This window comes from Tursiops truncatus, chromosome 9 (assembly GCF_011762595.2).
Source record: "Tursiops truncatus isolate mTurTru1 chromosome 9, mTurTru1.mat.Y, whole genome shotgun sequence".
In the NCBI taxonomy this organism is placed as follows: domain Eukaryota; kingdom Metazoa; phylum Chordata; class Mammalia; order Artiodactyla; family Delphinidae; genus Tursiops; species Tursiops truncatus.
The window spans coordinates 65,723,296-65,739,168 of record NC_047042.1 but is presented as its reverse complement, the minus strand read 5'-3'; the positions used below and the strand labels follow the sequence as shown (position 1 = coordinate 65,739,168).

Below are 15,873 nucleotides of genomic sequence, written 5' to 3'. Positions count from 1 at the left end.
CAACCGAGAGAAGTGTCACGGTGATATTAAATGACACGAGAGAGCGGGCTGAACTAAGAACAAGACAATGAGTTGCCCTTACAAGAGCATCAGCTATAAAAAATGAGCCACAAAGGAGGACAAAACAACATCAGTGGCTGAGCAGTCTGATAGCAAAACAGGACTCAATTCTCTGATTTAGAGAAAGTTAACAGTGAATAAAACCCCCAAAAAGTAAACTCCATCTTTTTATGCCTTTGAATAATACCTTGTGGTCATTTAAGAATTGTTTGTTAGGACTTTTATGATATAAAATTATACCAAATAATTGTGTAACATATCAAATTATGTCTTCTCTGCTGTGAAAGTGTTCTCATATAACAGAAATAAAATAGAAGGGAGAAGGGAAGAAGGAATGCAAGAAAGAGAGAGAATGAGAAAAACAGGGAATGGAGTGAGGGAGGAAATGTCTGTGCTGGAAATCAGGTAACTGAGCTCTCAGCTTTGCTCTGTCACTAAACCCATCTTGAGCAAGGAACTTCATGTCTGTGAGCCTGTTTCTTCCTCCCTAATAAAAGGACAATGACCTAGATTCCAGCTCAGTATTCTATGATCCTTGAAGTAGCCATTGAGATTCACGTTTGGAGAAGTGGTATTGCCCTGGGATAAAAACTCTCAGCCTATGTCTGATGCAGTGAACAAAGTCCTAGATTAAAAAGTCATGGTCATCGGGCTTCCCTGGTGGCGCAGTGGTTGAGAGTCCGCCTGCCGATGCAGGGTACACGGGTTCGTACCCCGGTCTGGGAAGATCCCACATGCCGCGGAGCGGCTAGGCCCGTGAGCCATGGCCACTGAGCCTGCGTGTCCAGAGCCTGTGCTCCGCAACGGGAGAGGCCACAACAGTGAGAGGCCCGCGTACAGCAAAAAAAAAAAAAAAAAAAAAGTCATGGTCACAATTCAGCATGAAGGTCAAAGCCTCACATCATTCATCGGGGCAGTTGCTCTACTATGGGTGGGTGGGGTGGGAAGTGAGTGAAGATAACTCAGGGAGACCACTGGGTTTCAGACTTCCATTTATAACAAGCAGGACCCAATGGCCACGCCTTCTGTCAGGAATGCCTAAAAGAGAATTGTGAGGAGAATCAAAGATTTATGCCTACCTCCAATTTTTCAGGATCTCAGAACAACATAAGAAAACCCAGGAAACTCTGGTACATTCAAACCTCTAACTTGCCCCGACGTTGGTATGAAAAAGTTTACATTAGGGCTTCCCTGGTGGCGCAGTGGTTGAGAGTCCGCCTGCCGATGCAGGGGACACGGGTTCGTGCCCCAGTCCGGGAAGATCCCACATGCCTAGGAGCCGGTGGGCCCGTGAGCCATGGCGCTGAGCCTGCGCGTCCAGAGCCTGTGCTCCGCAACGGGAGAGGCCACAGCAGTGAGAGGCCCGCGTACCGAAAAAAAAAAAAAAAAGTTTACATTATAGGATGTGGAACAAAGTCTCACCAGAGTGGTTTCTCGAATACTGACTATATGCCAAACACTACACTAATAATAATAATAGTAATAATAATAACAACAACAGAATGAGCTACATCTGGTCCCTTCCCACGACCCGTTCCTTCTCATCCCCATCCCAGCAACATATCAGCCCCTTCCTATAGAAGCCATAATGAGTTATTGCATTTCTCTCCAGCCTGAGCCCTTTGCCTTTTAACTGGGACTGGGCCATATCAAGCCATTTTCTCTATAGCTGCCCACAATAAATCATGCGGAAATATAGTTTGGAGGGGTGAAGGTAGCATGTAAAACCTATGAACTGGAAGAGGCTCTCTTGAGAATCAGAGTGTCACTGGCTTAAAATAATTTTTCTTCAGGATTACAGACAAACATTCTCAGATGAAAGTTTTCCAAACAATGCAACCATCTCTATTTTACATTTGATATGATGTCATCACAAACCAAGATCTTTCCATTAAAGTGTCAAGACTCAGATTTATACTACAGACATAAAAATAAAAGCTAAATACCGAGGCAAGGAACATTAATGGAAGTTATATACATGAATTAAGGGGAAAGTGCACCTCTGAGTGTTGTTTATGTAAAAGGCTATTTGTAAATTTGAGCTTGCATTTCCTCAGACATTATTTGAAAGTGTTTATATTACTGATGTGCAAGAAACATTTCTCACATTTTAATTATACTGTGGAACATACTGATTCCAATCAACACATTGAGGACAGTTTTACAGTCCGTGAGCAACAAAGCACTCCCATTCATATAGAGCCCAGATTTTATTCATACAAATATTAACATGTATTTAGTACCTACTATATGCTAGGATCTCTACTAAAACAGGTATTTAGATACTAATCCCTCTCTGCTGCACGTATAATGAGGTTTCCTCCTTTGTGTCCCCAACTCAAAATAAGAACATTTTCTTTTCTTTTTGTTTTTTGACCGCTTAATTTGCACTTTAATGTGTAATACTCGAGGTACAAGAAAATTGCATCTAAGATTGTTGTAAATAAAAGAAATCAGGTCATCAAGGGCTCCAGAGTGAACAGCATCTTCATAACCTCCATGCTTATCGTCTTTGCATTCTGAGTGTAATTTAATAAGATCATCAATTCGAAGAAAGGTAATTGCAGCTTCAGTTGCAAATTTCAAACTCTTAACTTTAACTATGGTTGGTTCAAACATCCCTGCCTGTTTGTTGTCTCGGGGTTTACCATTGACCAGGTCAAGACCAATCCTTTTTAGATTTTTGTGTTCTGGGTTAACCTGAGCCTCATGATGAAAAGTTCTTAATTTTGCAACCAGATCTGTGGAGTCTTGGGCAGCATTAACTGCCAGAGTATTAGGAATAACAGGAAGAGATCTTGTAAATTCCACAATAGCAAGCTGTTCCCAGGAGCCCACGCTGGTTGCGTAGTTTTCAAGGTATATGGAAAGGGCTGCTTCTACAGTGCCTCCACCCGGAATCACAGATTTTGACTCCAAAACTCTTCACCACACGAAGAGCATCATGTAAAGAGTACGCCATCTGGTCACACATGAAATCATTCGCCCCACGTAAGATGACTGAGGCAGAGGTATGAGCCTTAGTGCTACTTAAAAAATACTGAAATTCTTAAATCAGTGCTTTAATAAGTCCACGTAGAAATTCACTCTAAGTGCCTCGATTAAATCCTGCTTACACAGGACATTTAGACACGGAAGCAATGTCTAGACCATGGAGAAGAGATGAAATGGTTACTTCAGCTCAATTCACAGTGGCCCAACATCATTTTATCCCATGTGTATAACTGCTCGTATCACTGAAAGATTATAGCAGCAAATAAATGGGAAAGAGAACAACATTTTCTATGTGGCAAAGAGAAGCAATAGGTCAGCACAGTGAGGCAAGCAAGGGCCAGGTCATGAAGGATCTTGTGTGTCATACTATATATAAAATTGAAAGCTATGAAAAATACAGAACTTTTTAATCTGAGGAGGTATGGGATCAGATTTTCATTTGTAAAATATTGTTCTGGACAAAGTGGAAAGAACGAGGTACAAGTAAGGGCAAGAAGAGGGTTCAAGGTCCCTGTAGTAATAAAGGGCTTGAGTGTGAATGAAGTTTGAATAGGTGCATTGACATAATTTGGTAATCAAATGAGTTTGAGGTAAAGGATTGAAGGCAAGGATAACTCTTTGTTTCCTGGCTTCAGCTCCTAGACAAGAAATGATGCCATTGGCTAAAAGAGGGAATAGAAAAAGAAGCAGGTTACCAGGAGTGGAGACTGACAGATAATGTGTTCAGTTCTAAATATGTTGAGTCTGAGGTACCCTGTTGGCAGCCCATGTGAAAATGTCTAGAAAGCTCTAGGAAATGTGTCTAGAGCTCAGAAAAGATATAAAGGGAATACATGAGACTTATGGTGTAGCTGAGCTCCTGCAAGGAGAGTCTCTGGTGGAAGAGATTAATAATGAAAACAATAGTAATGGCCAACCTTTAAAGTGTGCTTCCTATTTGCCGGACCCTGTTCTAAGCCCTTTACATATATTAACTGATCTCATCCTCACATAAATCCAATCATTATCCCCATTTTGTGGTTTGTAAGACTAAGGCTTAGATAACTGAAGCAACTTGCACAAAGTCACACACAGCTAGTCAGTGCTGGAGCTGGGATATGAACCCAAAACAGACTGTCTCCAGCCTGTGCTCTTAGCCTTTACACAACACAGCCTTCCTAAGAGAGGCTGACCACAGAGGTCACCCTGGACTGCAATGATGTGGGAAGAAGGAACTGATCACTCAAAGAATACTGAGAATAGGACACTATAAAAGGGAATGGGAAGACCAAGGAAGAAATAGTTTTAAGAATTAGGAAGTCTTGGGCCTCCCTGGTGTCCCAGTGGTTGAGAGTCCACCTGCCGATGCAGGGGACACAGGTTCATGCCCCGGTCTGGGAGGATCCCACATGCTGCGGAGCGGCTGGGCCCTTGAGCCATGGCTGCTAAAAAAACGAATTAGGAAGCCTTCAGGAAAGGCAAACACTAAAGGTATCATTAGTACATATCATTTCTTCGTATCGGAAGAGAAAAAAATATTTTTTTCTGAAAAGAAAGCAAATAAAGCTTGTAAGTAATCTAGTAATAATGTTGCAAACATTTCTTCTGAAATTATAAAGGGTTTCTGCCCTGCTGACCACATAAACATGAGGAGGTCAGGCAAGGAGTATGAATTTCAAAGTACAAATATATGCTATTTAAAATAAAGGTTCCTGGGGCTTCCCTGGTGGCGCAGTGGTTGAGAGTCCGCCTGCCGATGCAGGGGACACGGCTTTGTACCCCGTCCGGGAGGATCCCACATGCCGCCGAGCGGCTGGGCCCGTGAGCCATGGCCGCTGAGCCTGCGCGTCCGGAGCCTGTGCTCCGCAACGGGAGAGGCCACAACAGTGAGAGGCCCGCGTACCGCAAAAATAAAATAAAATAAAATAAAAAATAAAGGTTCCTTTTCTATAGTTGCTTAGAGTTCAGCTCTGCCTCTTCGTAGGTAAAGGCCACTGAAAACCAAGATGATTCGTCCTGCTGAGACATCTTGCCCAAAGGAGACAGTGAGATTAGCGAGGGCACTTCCCAGTAAGAATACAAGACCCAATCTGGCCAGCACGGACTCCCCACTGCCAAAGAAATGAAAAGAGGAAGCAGAGAAAAGACAGCTTTGCAATCCGTCCTTGAAAGAGTCACAATCAGATCAAAAACAAAAATCCTTAAAGCCTTTAGATGTGCTCATTGAAGCTGTTGATGCATCATAAACCTTGACATATCATGCACATTCCAAGACTCTGCAAATAACTGAGCATTCCTAAATCTAATCTCCCATCCCAAAAGAAAACTGAAAAGTCAAACTTGAGAAAGCCTATCCTTTTCTTATTTTCAGCTGGGGAAATGCAGTAAAATATTCTGCTCTGAAAAGTTAGGAATTGGTATTTCATTAGCACCATTCTACTTCAATAGCAATATATCTCCCTCTTGTGGATTTTTAAGATATTTCCACCCAGCAGAGTCCCTTCCAACTTGCAACCCTCACTTAATCACTAAGTTGCATTGTATACCTATAAGCATAAATAAAAGATAGGATACTCTGCCATATCCCCCTACTAACTGAAGTACTAAGTAGAATACATACCCTGGCAACTCACATTCATTCTTCTTCTGGAAATGAAGTAGCTGTTAACAAACATCATGAATCAAATATTTATTAAGCTATTATCAAAAGCATGGACACAGGGCACTTGAAAATGCAGAGCTTGTTTCTGGAAAAATTTACAACCTAAAAATAAGACCAAAGAGCTGGCTGGAAATTGTGTGTCAGTTGCTCTGATAGACTTGTCCTAGGACAGCTACTGAGGTAGAAATTCCCACCTGCGACCAGGACTGCCAAATGCCTAGATTCTAGAAAACTATTGTCCTGGGTGAAGTGTGCTGAAGTACTGTGACTATAAAACTGATATTTTCTCCTATATGCACAAAAAGTCAATATAAGAATTAAATTTCATCTCTCTTTACAGATATAACACCACCACACAGAAACACCACAGAGTTCTTTCTCAAAATTTTGCAGTATCTAAGCCTACTTTTTCTAACCTTCCTTCCTTTCTCTCTTTCTTCCTTCCTTCCTTTCCCTTCTTTCCTTCCTCCCTCCTTCCCTCTCTCTTTTCCCTTTCTTTCTTTTCTTCCTTTCTTTCTTTCTTCCTTCCTTTCTTTCCCTTTCTTTCCTTCTTTCTCTTTCTTCTTTCTCTTTCTTCCTTCCTTCCTTTCTTCCTTCCTTCCTTCCTTCCTCTTTCTTCCTTCCTTCCTTCTTTCCTTCCTTTCTCTCTCTCTCTCTCTCTCTCTCTTTCTTTTTTTCTTTCCTTTCTTTCCTGTATCAGAAGAGAAAGTATCATTTCCTCCCAAGAGAAACCCTTTTACCATTCTTCTCAGCTCCATGCTCAGGTCTCTTTCATCTCCCCCAGCCCCACCCCCACCCCCTGGTGATCCTTCTTTGAACTATGAAGTCCACCAGAATTGTTCACATTAGAATTAAGTACCACCCTCTATTTCTCCATTCACTAATGAATCACCAGCACCAACAACGCCTCGTATAAAGGAAACATCAACATTTTTTTCATTTTTGTATGTAAATTTTTTACTTGAAATATACTTTGCATGCCATAAAATTCACCCTTTTAAAGTGCACAATGAGGCTTTTAGTATATTCAGAGTTGAATGATAGTGGTACAATCATCACCACTATCAATACATTTCTCACTTTTTTTTCTACTTTATTGAGGTATAATTGACAAAACTGTAATACATTTAAAGATGATGCTTTGATACATATACCTTGTAAAATGATCCCCACCAATGAGTTAAATCTATCACCTCACATATTTATCTTTTTTTTCTCGTGAGAACACTTAAGTTCCACTCTTATCAAATTTCAATCATACAATACAGTATTGTCAACTATAGTCGCCATTATATATTAGATCCTCAGATCTTATTTCTCTTCTAACTGAAAGTTTATACCCTTTTACTAACCTCTTTCTCTTTCCCTCACCTCTGTCTCCTGACAGCTGCCATTCTACTCTTTGTTTCTCTGAGTTCAACTTTCTTTTTTTAAAAAATTCCACATATAAATAATGTCTTCCTCTATCTGGCTATTTCATTTACCATAATTCCCTCCAGATTCATCCATGTTGTTGCAACTGGCAAGATTTCCTTCTTTTAAGGCTGAATAATACTCCATTCTATATTTATACTACATATCCTTTATTCATTCTTTCATCGACAGACACGTTGTTTCTGCACCTTGGCCATTGTGAATAATGCTACAGTGAACATGGGAGTATAGATATCTCTTCAAGAAAATGATTTTGTTTCCTTTGGATATACAATTGACCCTTGAACATCACAGGTTTGAACTGCTAGGGTGCACTTATACAAGGATTTTTTCTCAATAGTAAATACCACAGTACTACACGATCCAAAGTTGATTGAATCCATGGATGAAGAATCATGGATACAGAAGGACCAACTATAAGTTATACTTGGAGTTTCAACTGGGCAGAGGGTCAGTGCCACCAACCTCTATGTTGTTCAAGGGTCAACTGTATACCCTTGAAGGGGGTACCTCTCCCCTTCCACCACATGAAGGTACAATGAGAAGTCTGCAACTGAAAAGAGGGCGCTTGCCTGATGATACTGGCACCTTAACACTGAACTTCCAGTTTCCAGAACTGTAAGCAATAAATTTTTGTTGTTTATAATCTACCCAGTCTGCAGGATTTTGTTATAGCAGCGTAAAGGGACTAAGACAATTATGTTCTATTCTCTTGCTAGTGGTCATTTTGTCTCCATTTGATATCCAGAAGAAATCAAAATGTGATGTGGTTTCCCTCAGGAAAAGCAAAGGAACAAATGAATGAGGTATTTACAACCTCTACCCCAAGACTCCAAACTAAAGGATGCTGTTGATGAACTGAAATGTATTTCATTTTTAAATACAGTAGAGTGGTGCTCTCAACATGTGGAGGTATAATTATTCGAGAATCTCAACGTAGAGGGGCACAAGTGCCAAGGAGCTATGGTTTATTATCTTTCCACACTTTGTTTGTCTAAAATGTGGGATTCCTGAAAAGATTTATACTATTTCCCGACAGCCCCTAAGCATAAAATTAATAAAGAAGGTAAAAGAAAATATGCCACAGAGATTCAGAGCTGATTAATATAAGCCATGCCCGTCCGTCATTCTCTGGAAGCCAATTAAGCAAAGTACTAAAATGTAAAACTTTAACACCATAAATAAAAGTTGGTGAAAAGTTTAAATTCTATCATAAAATTACCCAGTGAAAGTAAAGTAGCTGTAAAAGCATACCTTATAAAAATAAGGTATATTTATGCCCCGATTGCTAAAAAAAATAAAGGGAATTTTTATTGTGAAACAGCCAAAATGACCTCATCAATCTTTTCTAGCTTTCCACTGGGGGAAAGAGGATTTTGCACCATGAGGTATGTAAAATTAATCTTCTTCAAGCCTATTATTCTGCAGGATCTTATGAAAAACCCTATGAAGAGAATCTTAAAAATAAAGTTGGACAACTCACCAGATTACAGAAACAGAAGGAAGGGGATAGATGGCCTGAATTTGTTCTTTTCATATTAAATAGTTTGGGCACATTTTCTATCCTCTATGAAATTTGAGTTCAAACAGTGTCACACCCAACCATCTTCCCACACAGTAAATAAAGAAATGGATAGACTGATAGTTAAATTAGATAAACTAGTCCTATAACTCTGTCTTGTATGCATGTTCTCAATACCTGCTTTTTGTTGTTTTTTTTAAAAAAACTCAGCTATCAAACACCTGGCTACTGAGCCATGGGTTTTATGACATAATCAGGAAAAAATTCATTATGATGAGAGAAAAAGAGTCCCATGTTCTAAACCTAAAGACCCTGAAAACCAAGCCCTAGTCAACTGATTATGCCAGGTGATTCTAACATTAGATACTACCTCAGCCACACACACCACTTCACCCTAATTCCATGCCCTGGAGCCCTACAAGCATCAGATAAAACCACTCTTCCTCCAATTCTATACTATCCTTGACATGAAGAGGAAGATCTGCAAATTAATGTGCTATGAGTAAAAATCAACTCTCATCCTTCATTACACCAACTCTCATCATCTATCTGCCTTGTGACTCAGACATCCCTTTATTCCTGATTTGTTGATCACCTCATAAAGCCTAGCCCTTCTCCTTACCTAGAAATGCCTTCATCCCTGGGCTCTTCTTATTAGATAGCTGTGTACTTACCCTTTTATGAACTTATCTCCAACCCATCCCCAAATCCCCCTGGAACCCAAAATCAATCACCAGCAAAATCCCTTGTATCCAAAAATCAATCACCAGCAAAATCCCTTGTATGACTAATATCCTGAACTTGACCTGGCTCTCCCCCCAAGCTATGGCTACTCTTCAACTCCTCAGAATATCAACCCACTACCCCTCCTTGTTGCAATTATAGACAGACCTGGGTCCTTCCCCACTCCTTGAAGAATTAAGCTTCTAACTCACTGTCAATTCCAGCACTCTACTTGTCATTATTCTTGGTGATTTCAATATTCCCCTGATGATCCTTCTAATCCATTTGAGCTCATCTTCAATGATCTTGTCTCCCACCTAACCCAGTCACCTTCTCATTACCAGTAACAGCAATTCCCCCATAAGTTCAACATCAAGCATCCCACTCTCCCACAACCATCTCTTGTCCTTCCAGATCTTTCCTCTAATATCCCATTCCCAACAAGGACCTATCACTTTTTCCCCACATCCTATTCATATATTTAATATTCTCCTTATGTACTGATAGTTTAGAATCCACAGTTCATTATTTCTCTCTTGCATAAAACCTCAACTCTCTTGTCGTCTTCTTACCTCATAGGTCTCGCATGGCAAAACTCTAATCATACTTAAAGCCAACTCACCACCTGCTCTGTCCTGGCACCCATGAAGCTGAATGTGGCTGGAGAAAAACAATCTGCTGTATCCTTAAGTCATGATCACTGATCTCAAAGAGACCGTTAGTGCCGTCCAGTGAATGGACTCCAGTGAATGGACTACATATCTCTACTCCACTCAGTTACCTCTACTTTCACCTCAAAACTCTAGCACCTCCTCACCTTCACTCTCAGCTTTGCTTCCTATATCTCTGAGAGAAGAACAGCTCTAGAAACTACTGCCACCACCTTCACCCATGCAGCTACACTTATTCCACCTTCCTTTCTGTTACCATAGGTGAATTTTCCATGCCTTCATCTAGAGCCAGCTCCACTATAGTACCCAAGCTCAGCCAAGCCCAGCAGAGCCCACAAGTCAAATCTGACCTACAAGCCCATTAGAAAGAAATATATGCTTGTTGTTGAAAGCCACTAGATTTTGGGGTTTTGTTATGCAGAATTATTGTGGCAAAAACCTGAAGGTAATTTCATATACAGCACCAATATCATGTAGAAAGATTTCTACAACCCTTTATCCATGATTTATTTTGCCATATCTCATAAAGGGTTTTATCCTTTCTTTAGTATCCAACTAACACTATCACTCTTTCATCTTTAGTTATAACTTCTTGAAGCAACAGCCTATCTGTATTTGTCTCCTTTTGTTCATTCCCACATGCTGTAACCCCTGCAATTAGGTTTACATCTTGATATTATAGAGATCATTTTCTCAAGTGTCGCTCATTTCTTTACCAAAGGGGCAGATACGATGCAGAGTTGGGTCAGCAGCAGTCATGAGGACTGAATCCATCGGTAAGTGACAAGTAAAGAATTGGGTTGTTATGGGGCAGAGAATGTAAAGCAATTTGAAAAGCTATTTGTTCAATCTATTGAGGCTTTTATTTTTTAAAAATAAAACCCTTCCCTTTTAATTTTTATTTAAAAAGTCAAGATACTTCATCCACTGGATGAGTAATCAATCTCAGTTTTCTCAAAAACTAGTTTGGGGGCTTCCCTGGTGGCGCAGTGGTTGAGAGTCTGCCTGCCGATGCAGGGGACACGGGTTCGTGCCCCGGTCCGGGAAGATCCCACATGCCGCGTAGCGGCTGGGCACGTGAGCCATGGCCGAGGAGCCTGTGCGTCCGGAGCCTGTGCTCCGCAACGGGAGAGGCCACAACAGTGAGAGGCCCGTGTCCCGCAAAAAAAAAAAAAAAAAAAAAAAAAAAAAAGCATTAAAAAAAAAAACTAGTTTGGCAATTTTTTGTAATGCCACTTAACTTCTGTGACATTTTCACTCATAAATTTAGAAAGCTAAGCAGCATGGTTTTTAAGCAGGAATCTGGCAATTTTTCAAAATTCACATAACCAATGGACCCCCTACTCTTCCATTCAATTTTGATACAACGCTTTAGAGTAGAGTAGGATTTGGGCAGCCTGAAAATACTCTAGAATTGATTTCTTATCTTCTCAAGCCACGTTGCCCATCCCTTGACATGCGTGCACACTGATCATTCAAGACCATGAGGCAGATGTTCCCCAACATCCCCTCAAATATGTTCCCCAACATCCCCTCAAATATTCATCGCCTATAGATTGTGGTCTGAACACATTAATTGAAATGATGTTTTGTGTGTCTGATGCAATCTGTCTATGCCATCTAATGAATGTAAGCTTTCTTTTTCTTCTTTCACAATACCCATAAAAGGGCTAGATGTTAATAGTTTTTATATTAATTTACCTTCCCACACCCCCAAAACACCATATATGCAAGGAATTATGGGCCAAGAAAGCAACTTTGTAGTGACATATATTAATTTCTTCATATAACCCGGAGCATAGAGGCTAAGAAAGAATTTAAAAACTAGTGTGAGTTTGGGAGTTGTGTATTTTAGATATGAATTTTTCCCACCATGTAAACATTTGAAATAATACATCCAATAATTGGATGTTCCCTCTTTTCATTATCTCTCTATTCTGAAAAATATGGTTATATGTTTTAATTTAATTTGAATTTTTAGGATATTAATGCATTTCTTTTATTCATTTTATCTTTAGCCATTTCAATATGAATTCACATACACACACATGTACCCAACTTCTAAAAATCTAATACTCCTGCTACACAGACAGACATCAAGCAGTTTCCAAGGGAACACTTCTTCAAGGCAATGATTCTATTAAAAAGATCCTTCTGAGAACAAATATCCATTCCCTGCAATTGCATTCAGAAGAATTAAATTAGAGCCACTCCTCTTGAAATGAAGAGAACAATCCCATGCTTAACCATCACAGGGTAACAGAGAATGTTCCTCTTAAAAGCATAATTATTCTACAGGGTGGCAGTACCGGTATGGACCATTAGCTCTGACAGTGAAAAGCTCCCAATTCCTCTCCAATTGAAAAGTTGCTTGAGATGACAAGAGATCTACAAATCATGATTGTCTTAAAATCAGAGAATTAGGCCATGTTACTGAAAGGGCCCTCCAGAGATCTGATGCCCAAGACCTCTGGCTCAGGCAGGGAGCATAGCCAGAAACTAGACTAGTTGAGTAGTCTTCAAAGGGTGCTACCTGCCTAGAATTAACCATCAGAGCACTAGAATACCTCTTCAAATAGATATTTTTAGCATTGCTCTCATTACAAAACAATAAAATTTAGAAAACATAGAAGAAACAAAAATCAACCATACTCCTACCCTCCAGAGAACGACTGCTAACATTTTGGGACATTTTTCTAAACTTATTCTGTGGCTTTATTTTTCCTTTTATAAAGACTCTAATGGGACCATAACATACACATTATTTTATGATGTACTTTTTTCACAGAATACTTAGTTGTAAATATTGTCTCCATATTACTAACTAGTCTAATAGTGATTTTGAATGGCTGCAATGAATTCCAAATTACCAAACTAGAATTTACTTAACAAATACTCATTTGGGGACACTTAGATTGTTTCTGATTTTTCAGTCTTCACTAATAGGGTACTAGACACCCTGAAAAAAATGTTTTAATGTACAAGATATATAATTTCCACATGACAAATTCCTAGAAGGACAATTGCTAGATTCTAGAATATAAGTGTATTAAGATTTTTGATACACTTTCCAAAGGATTCCTCAGAAAGGTAATAACTGAATAATTGAAAGTCTACCATCAGTGTGAGAATGGACACCAGAAATGGCACTGGAATCCTCAGGCAAGATCCACTCAGGACAGTTACATGCGTTCATAGTAATGACAAGTGGGATTCTGCCACCTATTTAAGGCCAGAAATTGATTCACTGAGAACTACTAGATTCACACGAAAAAGTAAGAATTAAGTAAGTTTACTAATAATGTTAATTTATGAATACTTCTAAGCATCTGTGTATGCTTCACAGAGAAAAATGAGCAGCAAGTTCTAGTTCCTCCTCAAAAACAGAAATACTGAGCCATAGCTAAAGGAGTGGTCTCTCTTTGGTTTGGTCTGGAAAGTTCTTCCTGATTTAGCAGAGCATTCTGTTAGTACTTAGCATCATTCTTTTCTCATACATCTCTATGACAGGATACAAGTACCCTTAAAGTACCCTTGATTCTCAGAGAGCATAACTCAATCAGCTACAAATCCCATACAGGTATATAAAGATAGAAACCTTGCCAATTTCTAAACACTGGGGAGTAGTGGAGTGTGTAAGAAACTGGAGTAAAGTAGTTCAAATTCATTTTTTTATCATGGAAGATAGATTATATTTCTATTACGGAGGTACTTACTTTTTGAAAACTTTTTCTTTTAGATCAGTTTTAGGTTTATATCAAATTATTTTGGATTTTTTACTTAGACAGTCATACCATTTGTGAACAACGTCTTCCTTCCCAGTCTGTATACCTTTCTTGCTTTATTGTTGTAGCCAGGACTTCCAGTATGCTGTTGAAAAGGAGTGGTGAGAGGGGACCTCCTTACCTTGTACCTGACCTTAGTGGGAAAACTATGAGTTTCTCACCACTAAATATGATGTTGGCTGAAGGTTTTTGTAGATAGTCTTTACCAAGTGGAGAAAGTTCCTCCTTACTCGTAGTTTACTGAGTGTTTTTTGTCATGAATGGGTGTTGGATTTTGTCAAATGCTTTTCTTGCATCTATTAATATGATCATGTGATTTTTTGTTTTTAGTCTGTTGAGGTGATGGATTACATTGATTTTTGAATATTGAACCAGGCTTGCATACATGGGATAAATCCCAATTTGTCATCATGTATAATTATTTGCGTACATTGTTAGATTCAGTTGCTAATATTTTGTTAAGGATTATTGCATCTATGTTCACGAGACATACTGCTCTGCAGTTTGTTTGTTTGCTTATTCTGCTTTCATATAATGAGCTAGGAAGTAGTCCCTCTGCTTCTGTCTTCTGAAAGAGATTATAGAGAATTGGTATAATTTCTTCCTTAAATGTCTGGTAGAATTTGCCAGTTAACCCATCTGGGCCTGGTGCTTTCTGTTTTGGAAGGTTATTAATTATTGATTTATTTCTTTAATAGATGTAGGCCTATTTAGATCATCTATTTCTTCTTGTGTAAGTTTTAGCAGATTGTGTCTTTTAAGGAAGGAATTGGTCCATTTAATCTAGATTATCAAATTTGTGAGCGAAGAGTTGTTCATAGTAATTTTTATTATCTTTTTTATTATCATTTTAATTTCCATGGGATCTGTAGTCATGTCCCCTCTTTCATTTCTGGTATTAGTAATGCATGTCCTTTTTTTTCACAGACTGGCTAGAGGCTTATCAATTTTATTCATCTTTTCTAAGAACCAGCTTTTGGTTTGATTTTCTCTATTGATTTCTCATTTTCAAATTTATTTATGCTTTAACTCTTTTTTTTTTTTTCTGCTTATTTCAGGTTTAATTTGGTCTTCTTTTCCAGTTTCCTGAGGTGAAAACTTAGATTAATGATTTTAAATTTTTCTTCTTTTCTAATATAAGTATTCACTGCTATAAATTTTGCTCTAAGCATTGCTTTCACAGCATCCCACATGTTTTGATAAGTTCATTTTCATTTCAAACTCATTTTTAAAACCATCCTGACAGTCAAGCAAAATAAATTGAGGGGAAAATTTCACTCATGGACCTCCAGACTGAAACACTGCTTAAAAAAAAACAAAAGAAAAAAAAAACTATTCTAGATTATTCTCAGTCTCTCTTTAATGATTTTTCAAAGTATGCTTTGGGCAGCAAACATTTATTGAAGGATTTTTTTTTTTTTTTTTTTTTTTTTTTTCGGTACGCGGGCCTCTCACTGTTGTGGCCTCTCCCGTTGCGGAGCACAGGCTCCGGACGCACAGGCTCAGCGGCCATGGCTCATGGGCCCAGCTGCTGCGCGGCATGTGGGATCTTCCCGGACCGGGGCACGAACCCGTGTCCTCTGCATCGGCAGGCGGACTCTCTACCACTGGCGCCACCAGGGAAGTTCCTTGAAGGATTTTTTAATGAATGATTGATTTAGTGTGCTCTTTAAAAAGAAATATTCAGACTAAACCTGTGATATTTCATTTATTAACACTGAAATAGGGTTGCTTTCTACTTATCTGCCTCTGTCTTGTGTTGTCTGTGTTCTGCCTTGCTATGGCAGTTTTGTGCTCTCCATATCCTAGCAATGGAAAATTGTTGCAAATTTATTTTAATAATAATAATATTATTAGTTAATATTTACTGAGTACTTAATGGATTCAGGTCAACTGACCCAATTTCAGCTGAAAAGGCATTTCCCCATTACCCACCTCCCCATAGTGGTTCTGAAGATGTTCCTTTTAACCATTTTACCCACAAAAATATATAAAGTCTACCCTTATTGTAAGAATGAGGTCACTCAGAATGAGGTTACACTT

At 39.0% G+C, this 15,873-nt stretch overlaps 1 long non-coding RNA gene and 1 other non-coding gene across 2 annotated transcripts in view; both read right to left on the bottom strand.

Moving 5' to 3' along the window:
- The window catches only part of LOC109549305 (uncharacterized), a 369,236-nt gene that overhangs the window by 314,854 nt on the left and 38,509 nt on the right, over positions 1-15,873 (bottom strand). The gene's annotated exons all lie outside the window — the stretch shown is intronic.
- On the bottom strand, positions 3,199-3,328 carry LOC117313656 (small nucleolar RNA SNORA20). The gene has a single exon (XR_004528244.1). It is a non-coding gene; the product is annotated as a small nucleolar RNA SNORA20 (small nucleolar RNA).